The sequence below is a fragment of the Carassius auratus genome, unplaced genomic scaffold, assembly GCF_003368295.1.
Source record: "Carassius auratus strain Wakin unplaced genomic scaffold, ASM336829v1 scaf_tig00059594, whole genome shotgun sequence".
In the NCBI taxonomy this organism is placed as follows: domain Eukaryota; kingdom Metazoa; phylum Chordata; class Actinopteri; order Cypriniformes; family Cyprinidae; genus Carassius; species Carassius auratus.
This window is the reverse complement of record NW_020527455.1, coordinates 1-7,500: the sequence shown is the minus strand read 5'-3', so window position 1 is coordinate 7,500 and position 7,500 is coordinate 1. Positions and strand designations below refer to the sequence as shown.

Genomic DNA, 7,500 nt, shown 5'->3' with positions numbered 1-7,500 from the left:
CCTGCTAAGATTCAGAGATCGGGCATTGACTTTTTTTTTTTTTTTTTTTTTTTAATGAAAGATTATTATATAATTCGTGAAATTTTCCAAAAGATTAAAGCACCTGGTATTCCCAGGCAGTCTCCCATCCATGTACTAACCAGGCCCAAACCTGCTAAGATTCAGAGATCGGGCATTGACTCTTTTTTTTTTTTTTTTTTTTTAATGAAGGATTATTATATAATTCGTGAAATTTTCCAAAAGATTAAAGCACCTGGTATTCCCAGGCAGTCTCCCATCCATGTACTAACCAGGCCCAAACCTGCTAAGATTCAGAGATCGGGCATTGACTCTATTATTTGACAAAATTATTATATACTAAGTGAAAAATGTCCAAAAAGCTTACAGCACCTGGTATTCCCAGGCGGTCTCCCATCCAAGTACTAACCAGGCCCAAACCTGCTTAGCTTCCGAGATCAGACGAGATGGGGCATAGCCAGGTTGGTATGACCGTTAGCGAAGACTGCTGCAAAGAGAGGGCTATTTAAAGAGCAGCCAATCTAATCGCCAGTACATTATATAAGTAGGAAAGAAAACCCAAAAGCTTAAAGCACCTGGTATTCCTAGGCAGTCTCTCATCAAAGTACTAACCAGACCTAAACCTGCTAAGATTCAGAGATCGGGCATTGACTCTTTCGTTTTTTATTTTGTTTTTTATGGAAGATTATTATATAATACGTGAAAATTTCCAAAAGATTAAAGCGCCTGGTATTCCCAGGCAGTCTCCCATCCATGTACTAACCAGGCCCAAACCTGCTAATATTCAGAGATCGGGCATTGACTATATTATTTGGCAAAATTATTATATACTAGGTGAAAAATGTCCAAAAAGCTTACAGCACCTGGTATTCCCAGGCGGTCTCCCATCCAAGTACTAACGAGGCCAAACCTGCTTAGCTTCCGAGATCAGACGAAATCGGGCATAGCCAGGTTGGTATGGCCGTAAGCGAAGACTGCTGCAAAGAGAGGACTATTTAAAGACCAGCCAATCTAATCGACAGTACATTATATAAGTAGGAAAGAAAACCCAAAAGCTTAAAGCACCTGGTATTCCTAGGCAGTCTCTCAACAAAGTACTAACCAGACCTAAACCTGCTAAGATTCAGAGATCGGGCATTGACTTTTTTTTTTTTTTTTTTAATGAAAGATTATTATATAATTCGTGAAATTTTCCAAATGATTAAAGCACCTGGTATTCCCAGGCAGTCTCCCATCCATGAAGTAAACCATGCCCGAACCTGCTAATATTCAGAGGTCGGGCATTGACTATATTTTTTGGCAAAATGATTATATACTAAGTGAAAAATGTCCAAAAAGCTTACAGCACCTGTTATTCCGAGGCGGTCTCCCATCCAAGTACCAACCAGGCCCAAACCTGCTTAGCTTCCGAGATCAGACGAGATGGGGCATAGCCAGGTTGGTATGACCGTAAGCCAAGACTGCTGCAAAGAGAGGGCTATTTAAAGACCGACCAATCTAATCACCAGTACATTATATAGGTAGGAAAGAAAACCCAAAAGCTTAAAGCACCTGGTATTCCTAGGCAGTCTCTCATCAAAGTACTAACCAGACCTAAACCTGCTAAGATTCAGAGATCGGGCATTGACTTTTTTTTTTTTTTTTTTTTAATGAAAGATTATTATATAATTCGTGAAATTTTCCAAAAGATTAAAGCACCTGGTATTCCCAGGCAGTCTCCCATCCATGAAGTAAACCATGCCCGAAACTGCTAATATTCAGAGGTCGGGCATTGACTATATTTTTTGGTAAAATTATTATATACTAAGTGAAAAATGTCCAAAAAGCTTACAGCGCCTGGTATTCCGAGGCGGTATCCCATCCAAGTACTAACCTGACCTAAAACTGCTAAGATTCAGAGATCAGGGCATTGACTCTATTTTCTTGCAAAATTATTATATACTAAGTGAAAAATGTCCAAAAAGCTTACAGCACCTGGTATTCCGAGGCGGTCTCCCATCCAAGTACCAACCAGGCCCAAACCTGCTTAGCTTCCGAGATCAGACGAGATGGGGCATAGCCAGGTTGGTATGACCGTAAGCCAAGACTGCTGCAAAGAGAGGGCTATTTAAAGACCGACCAATCTAATCACCAGTACATTATATAAGTAGGAAAGAAAACCCGAAAGCTTAAAGCACCTGGTATTCCTAGGCATTCTCTCATCAAAGTACTAACCAGACCTAAACCTGCTAATATTCAGAGATCGGGCATTGACTTTTTTTTTTTTTTTTTTTTTTAATGAAAGATTATTATATAATTCGTGAAATTTTCCAAAAGATTAAAGCACCTGGTATTCCCAGGCGGTCTCCCATCCAAGTACCAACCAGGCCCAAACCTGCTTAGCTTCCGAGATCAGACGAGATGGGGCATAGCCAGGTTGGTATGACCGTAAGCCAAGACTGCTGCAAAGAGAGGGCTATTTAAAGACCGACCAATCTAATCACCAGTACATTATATAAGTAGGAAAGAAAACCCGAAAGCTTAAAGCATCTGGTATTCCTAGGCATTCTCTCATCAAAGTACTAACCAGACCTAAACCTGCTAAGATTCAGAGATCGGGCATTGACTTTTTTTTTTTTTTTTTTTTTTTTTAATGAAAGATTATTATATAATTCGTGAAATTTTCCAAAAGATTAAAGCACCTGGTATTCCCAGGCAGTCTCCCATCCATGAAGTAAACCATGCCCGAACCTGCTAATATTCAGAGGTCGGGCATTGACTATATTTTTTGGTAAAATTATTATATACTAAGTGAAAAATGTCCAAAAAGCTTACAGCGCCTGGTATTCCGAGGCGGTCTCCCATCCAAGTACTAACCAGACCTAAACCTGCTAAGATTCAGAGATGAGGGCATTGACTCTATTTTTTGGAAAATTTATTATATACTAAGTGAAAAATGTCCAAAAAGCTTACAGCACCTGGTATTCCGAGGCGGTCTCCCATCCAAGTACCAACCAGGCCCAAACCTGCTTAGCTTCCGAGATCAGACGAGTTGGGCATAGCCAGGTTGGTATGACCGTAAGCCAAGACTGCTGCAAAGAGAGGGCTATTTAAAGACCGACCAATCTAATCACCAGTACATTATATAAGTAGGAAAGAAAACCCGAAAGCTAAAAGCACCTGGTATTCCTAGGCAGTCTCTCATCAAAGTACTAACCAGACCTAAACCTGCTAAGATTAAGAGATCGGGCATTGACTCTATTTTTTTGGCAAAATTATTATATACTAAGTGAAAAATTTCCAAAAAGCTTACAGCACCTGTTATTCCGAGGCGGTCTACCATCCAAGTACCAACCAGGCCCAAACCTGCTTAGCTTCCGAGATCAGACGAGATGGGGCATAGCCAGGTTGGTATGAACGTAAGCAAAGACTGCTGCAAAGAGAGGGCTATTTAAAGACCGACCAATCTAATCACCAGTACATTATATAAGTAGGAAAGAAAACCCAAAATCTTAAAGCACCTGGTATTCCTAGGCAGTCTCTCATCAAAGTACTAACCAGACCTAAACCTGCTAAGATTCAGAGATCGGGCATTGACTTTTTTTTTTTTTTTTTTTAATGAAAGATTATTATATAATTCGTGAAATTTTCCAAAAGATTAAAGCACCTGGTATTCCCAGAGAGTCTCCCATCCATGAAGTAAACCATGTCCGAACCTGCTAATATTCAGAGGTCGGGCATTGACTATATTTTTTGGCAAAATTATTATATACTAAGTGAAAAATGTCCAAAAAGCTTACAGCACCTGGTATTCCCATGCGGTCTCCAATCAAAGTACTAACCAGACCTAAACCTGCTAAGATTCAGAGATCAGGGCTTTGACTCTATTTTTTGGCAAAATTATTATATACTAAGTGAAAAATGTCCAAAAAGCTTACAGCACCTGGTATTCCGAGGCGGTCTCCCATCCAAGTACCAACCAGGCCCAAACCTGCTTAGCTTCCGAGATCAGACGAGATGGGGCATAGCCAGGTTGGTATGACCGTAAGCCAAGACTGCTGCAAAGAGAGGGCTATTTAAAGACCGACCAATCTAATCACCAGTACATTATATAAGTATGAAAAAAACACCAAAAGCTTAAAGCACCTGGTATTCCTAGGCAGTCTCTCATCAAAGTACTAACCAGACCTAAACCTGCTAAGATTCAGAGATCGGGCATTGACTTTTTTTTTTTTTTTTTTTTTTTTTTAATGAAAGATTATTATATAATTCGTGAAATTTTCCAAAAGATTAAAGCACCTGGTATTCCCAGGCAGTCTCCCATCCATGTACTAACCAGGCCCAAACCTGCTAAGATTCAGAGATCGGGCATTGACTCTTTTTTTTTTTTTTTTTTTTTTAATGAAGGATTATTATATAATTCGTGAAATTTTCCAAAAGATTAAAGCACCTGGTATTCCCAGAGAGTCTCCCATCCATGAAGTAAACCATGCCCGAACCTGCTAATATTCAGAGGTCGGGCATTGACTATATTTTTTGGCAAAATTATTATATACTAAGTGAAAAATGTCCAAAAAGCTTACAGCACCTGGTATTCCCATGCGGTCTCCAATCCAAGTACTAACCAGACCTAAACCTGCTAAGATTCAGAGATCAGGGCTTTGACTCTATTTTTTGGCAAAATTATTATATACTAAGTGAAAAATGTCCAAAAAGCTTACAGCACCTGGTATTCCGAGGCGGTCTCCCATCCAAGTACCAACCAGGCCCAAACCTGCTTAGCTTCCGAGATCAGACGAGATGGGGCATAGCCAGGTTGGTATGACCGTAAGCCAAGACTGCTGTAAAGAGAGGGCTATTTAAAGACCGACCAATCTAATCACCAGTACATTATATAAGTAGGAAAGAAAACCCAAAAGCTTAAAGCACCTGGTATTCCTAGGCATTCTCTCATCAAAGTACTAACCAGACCTAAACCTGCTAAGATTCAGAGATCGGGCATTGACTTTTTTTTTTTTTTTTTTTTTTTTTTAATGAAAGATTATTATATAATTCGTGAAATTTTCCAAAAGATTAAAGCGCCTGGTATTCCCAGGCAGTCTCCCATCCATGTACTAACCAGGCCCAAACCTGCTTAGCTTCCGAGATCAGACGAGATGGGGCATAGCCAGGTTGGTATGGCCGTAAAGCGAAGACTGCTGCAAAGAGAGGGCTATTTAAAGAGCAGCCAATCTAATCGCCAGTACATTTTATAAGTAGGAAAGAAAACCCAAAAGCTTAAAGCACCTGGTATTCCTAGGCAGTCTCTCATCAAAGTACTAACCAGACCTAAACCTGCTAAGATTCAGAGATCGGGCATTGACTCTTTCGTTTTTTATTTTGTTTTTTTATGGAAGATTATATATAATTCGTGAAATTTTCCAAATGATTAAAGCGCCTGGTATTTCCCAGGCAGTCTCCCATCCATGTACTAACCAGGCCCAAACCTGCTAATATTCAGAGATCGGGCATTGACTCTATTATTTGGCAAAATTATTATATACTAAGTGAAAAATGTCCAAAAAGCTTACAGCACCTGGTATTCCCAGGCGGTCTCCCATCCAAGTACTAACCAGACCTAAACCTGCTAAGATTCAGAGATCAGGACATTGACTTTTTTTTTTTTTATTTTTTAATGAAAGATTATTATATAATTCGTGAAATTTTCCAAATGATTAAAGCACCTGGTATTCCCAGGCAGTCTCCCATCCATGTACTAACCAGGCCCAAACCTGCTAATATTCAGAGATCGGGCATTGACTCTATTATTTGGCAAAATTATTATATACTAAGTGAAAAATGTCAAAAAGCTTACAGCACCTGGTATTCCCAGGCGGTCTCCCATCCAAGTACTAACCAGACCTAAACCTGCTAAGATTCAGAGATCGGGCATTGACTTTTTTATTTTTTTTATTTTTTAATGAAAGATTATTATATAATTCGTGAAATTTTCCCAAATGATTAAAGCACCTGGTATTCCCAGGCAGTCTCCCATCCAGGAAGTAAACCATGCCCGAACCTGCTAATATTCAGAGTCGGGCATTGACTATATTTTTTTGGCAAAATTATTATATACTAAGTGAAAAATGTCCAAAAAGCTTACAGCACCTGGTATTCCGAGGCGGTCTCCCATCCAAGTACCAACCAGGCCCAAAACCTACTTAGCTTCCGAGATCAGACGAGATGGGGCATAGCCAGGTTGGTATGACCGTAAGCCAAGACTGCTGCAAAGAGAGGGCTATTTAAAGACCGACGAATCTAATCACCAGTACATTATATAAGTAGGAAAGAAAACCCAAAAGCTTAAAGCACCTGGTATTCCTAGGCAGTCTCTCATCAAAGTACTAACCAGACCTAAACCTGCTAAGATTAAGAGATCGGGCATTGACTCTATTTTTTGGCAAAATTATTTATATACTAAGTGAAAAATTTCCAAAAAGCTTACAGCACCTGTTATTCCGAGGCGGTCTACCATCCAAGTACCAACCAGGCCCAAACCTGCTTAGCTTCCGAGATCAGACGAGATGGGGCATAGCCAGGTTGGTATGAACGTAAGCCAAGACTGCTGCAAAGAGAGGGCTATTTAAAGACTGACCCAATCTAATCACCAGTACATTATATAAGTAGGAAGAAAACCCAAAAGCTTAAAGCACCTGGTATTCCTAGGCAGTCTCTCATCAAAGTACTAACCAGACCTAAACCTGCTAAGATTCAGAGATCGGGTATTGACTTTTTTTTTTTTTTTTTTTTTTAATGAAAGATTATTATATAATTCGTGAAATTTTCCAAAAGATTAAAGCACCTGGTATTCCCAGGCAGTCTCCCATCCAGGAAGTAAACCATGCCCGAACCTGCTAATATTCAGAGGTCGGGCATTGACTATATTTTTTGGCAAAATTATTATATACTAAGTGAAAAATGTCCAAAAGCTTACAGCACCTGGTATTCACAAGCCATCTCCCATCCAAGTACTAACCAGGCCCAAACCTGCTTAGCTTCCGAGATCAGACGAGATCGGGCATAGCCAGGTTGGTATGGACGTAAGCGAAGACTGCTGCAAAAGAGGCCTTAAAGACCAGCCAATCTAATCGCCAGTACATTATAATAAGTAGGAAAGAAAACCCAAAAAGCTTAAAGCACCTGGTATTCCTAGGCAGTCTCTCATCAAAGTACTAACCAGACCTAAACTGCTAAGATTAAGAGATCGGGCATTGACTCTATTTTTTGGCAAAATTATTATAACTAAGTGAAAAATGTCCAAAAAGCTTACAGCACCTGGTATTCCCAGCCGTCTCCCATCCAAGTTCTAACCAGGCCCAAACCTGCTTAGCTTCCGAGATCAGACGATGGGGCATAGCCAGGTTGGTATGACCGTAAGCCAAGACTGCTGCAAAGAGAGGGCTATTTAAAGACCGACCAATCTAATCACCAGTAATTATATAGTAGGAAAGAAAACCCAAAAGC

The 7,500-nt window shown here is 39.9% G+C and overlaps 6 non-coding genes and 8 pseudogenes across 6 annotated transcripts; all 14 read right to left on the bottom strand.

Moving 5' to 3' along the window:
• Positions 1 to 378: 378 nt before the first annotated feature.
• On the bottom strand, positions 379 to 497 carry LOC113090711 (5S ribosomal RNA). Its single transcript, XR_003287240.1, has one exon. It is a non-coding gene; the product is annotated as a 5S ribosomal RNA (ribosomal RNA).
• A 372-nt stretch (positions 498 to 869) lies between these two features.
• On the bottom strand, positions 870 to 987 carry LOC113090722 (5S ribosomal RNA). The gene has a single exon (XR_003287247.1). It is a non-coding gene; the product is annotated as a 5S ribosomal RNA (ribosomal RNA).
• A 367-nt stretch (positions 988 to 1,354) lies between these two features.
• LOC113090719 (uncharacterized) lies at positions 1,355 to 1,473 on the bottom strand (annotated as a pseudogene).
• Positions 1,474 to 1,980: 507 nt separating this feature from the next.
• LOC113090712 (5S ribosomal RNA) lies at positions 1,981 to 2,099 on the bottom strand. The gene has a single exon (XR_003287241.1). It is a non-coding gene; the product is annotated as a 5S ribosomal RNA (ribosomal RNA).
• Positions 2,100 to 2,332: 233 nt separating this feature from the next.
• LOC113090727 (uncharacterized) lies at positions 2,333 to 2,451 on the bottom strand (annotated as a pseudogene).
• A 512-nt stretch (positions 2,452 to 2,963) lies between these two features.
• On the bottom strand, positions 2,964 to 3,081 carry LOC113090732 (uncharacterized; annotated as a pseudogene).
• Positions 3,082 to 3,303: 222 nt separating this feature from the next.
• On the bottom strand, positions 3,304 to 3,422 carry LOC113090739 (uncharacterized; annotated as a pseudogene).
• Positions 3,423 to 3,928: 506 nt separating this feature from the next.
• On the bottom strand, positions 3,929 to 4,047 carry LOC113090751 (5S ribosomal RNA). Its single transcript, XR_003287250.1, has one exon. It is a non-coding gene; the product is annotated as a 5S ribosomal RNA (ribosomal RNA).
• Positions 4,048 to 4,711: 664 nt separating this feature from the next.
• On the bottom strand, positions 4,712 to 4,830 carry LOC113090744 (5S ribosomal RNA). The gene has a single exon (XR_003287249.1). It is a non-coding gene; the product is annotated as a 5S ribosomal RNA (ribosomal RNA).
• Positions 4,831 to 5,067: 237 nt separating this feature from the next.
• LOC113090749 (uncharacterized) lies at positions 5,068 to 5,186 on the bottom strand (annotated as a pseudogene).
• A 946-nt stretch (positions 5,187 to 6,132) lies between these two features.
• On the bottom strand, positions 6,133 to 6,252 carry LOC113090734 (uncharacterized; annotated as a pseudogene).
• Positions 6,253 to 6,474: 222 nt separating this feature from the next.
• Positions 6,475 to 6,593, bottom strand: LOC113090738 (uncharacterized; annotated as a pseudogene).
• A 370-nt stretch (positions 6,594 to 6,963) lies between these two features.
• On the bottom strand, positions 6,964 to 7,082 carry LOC113090716 (5S ribosomal RNA). Its single transcript, XR_003287245.1, has one exon. It is a non-coding gene; the product is annotated as a 5S ribosomal RNA (ribosomal RNA).
• A 217-nt stretch (positions 7,083 to 7,299) lies between these two features.
• LOC113090750 (uncharacterized) lies at positions 7,300 to 7,415 on the bottom strand (annotated as a pseudogene).
• Positions 7,416 to 7,500: the final 85 nt, after the last annotated feature.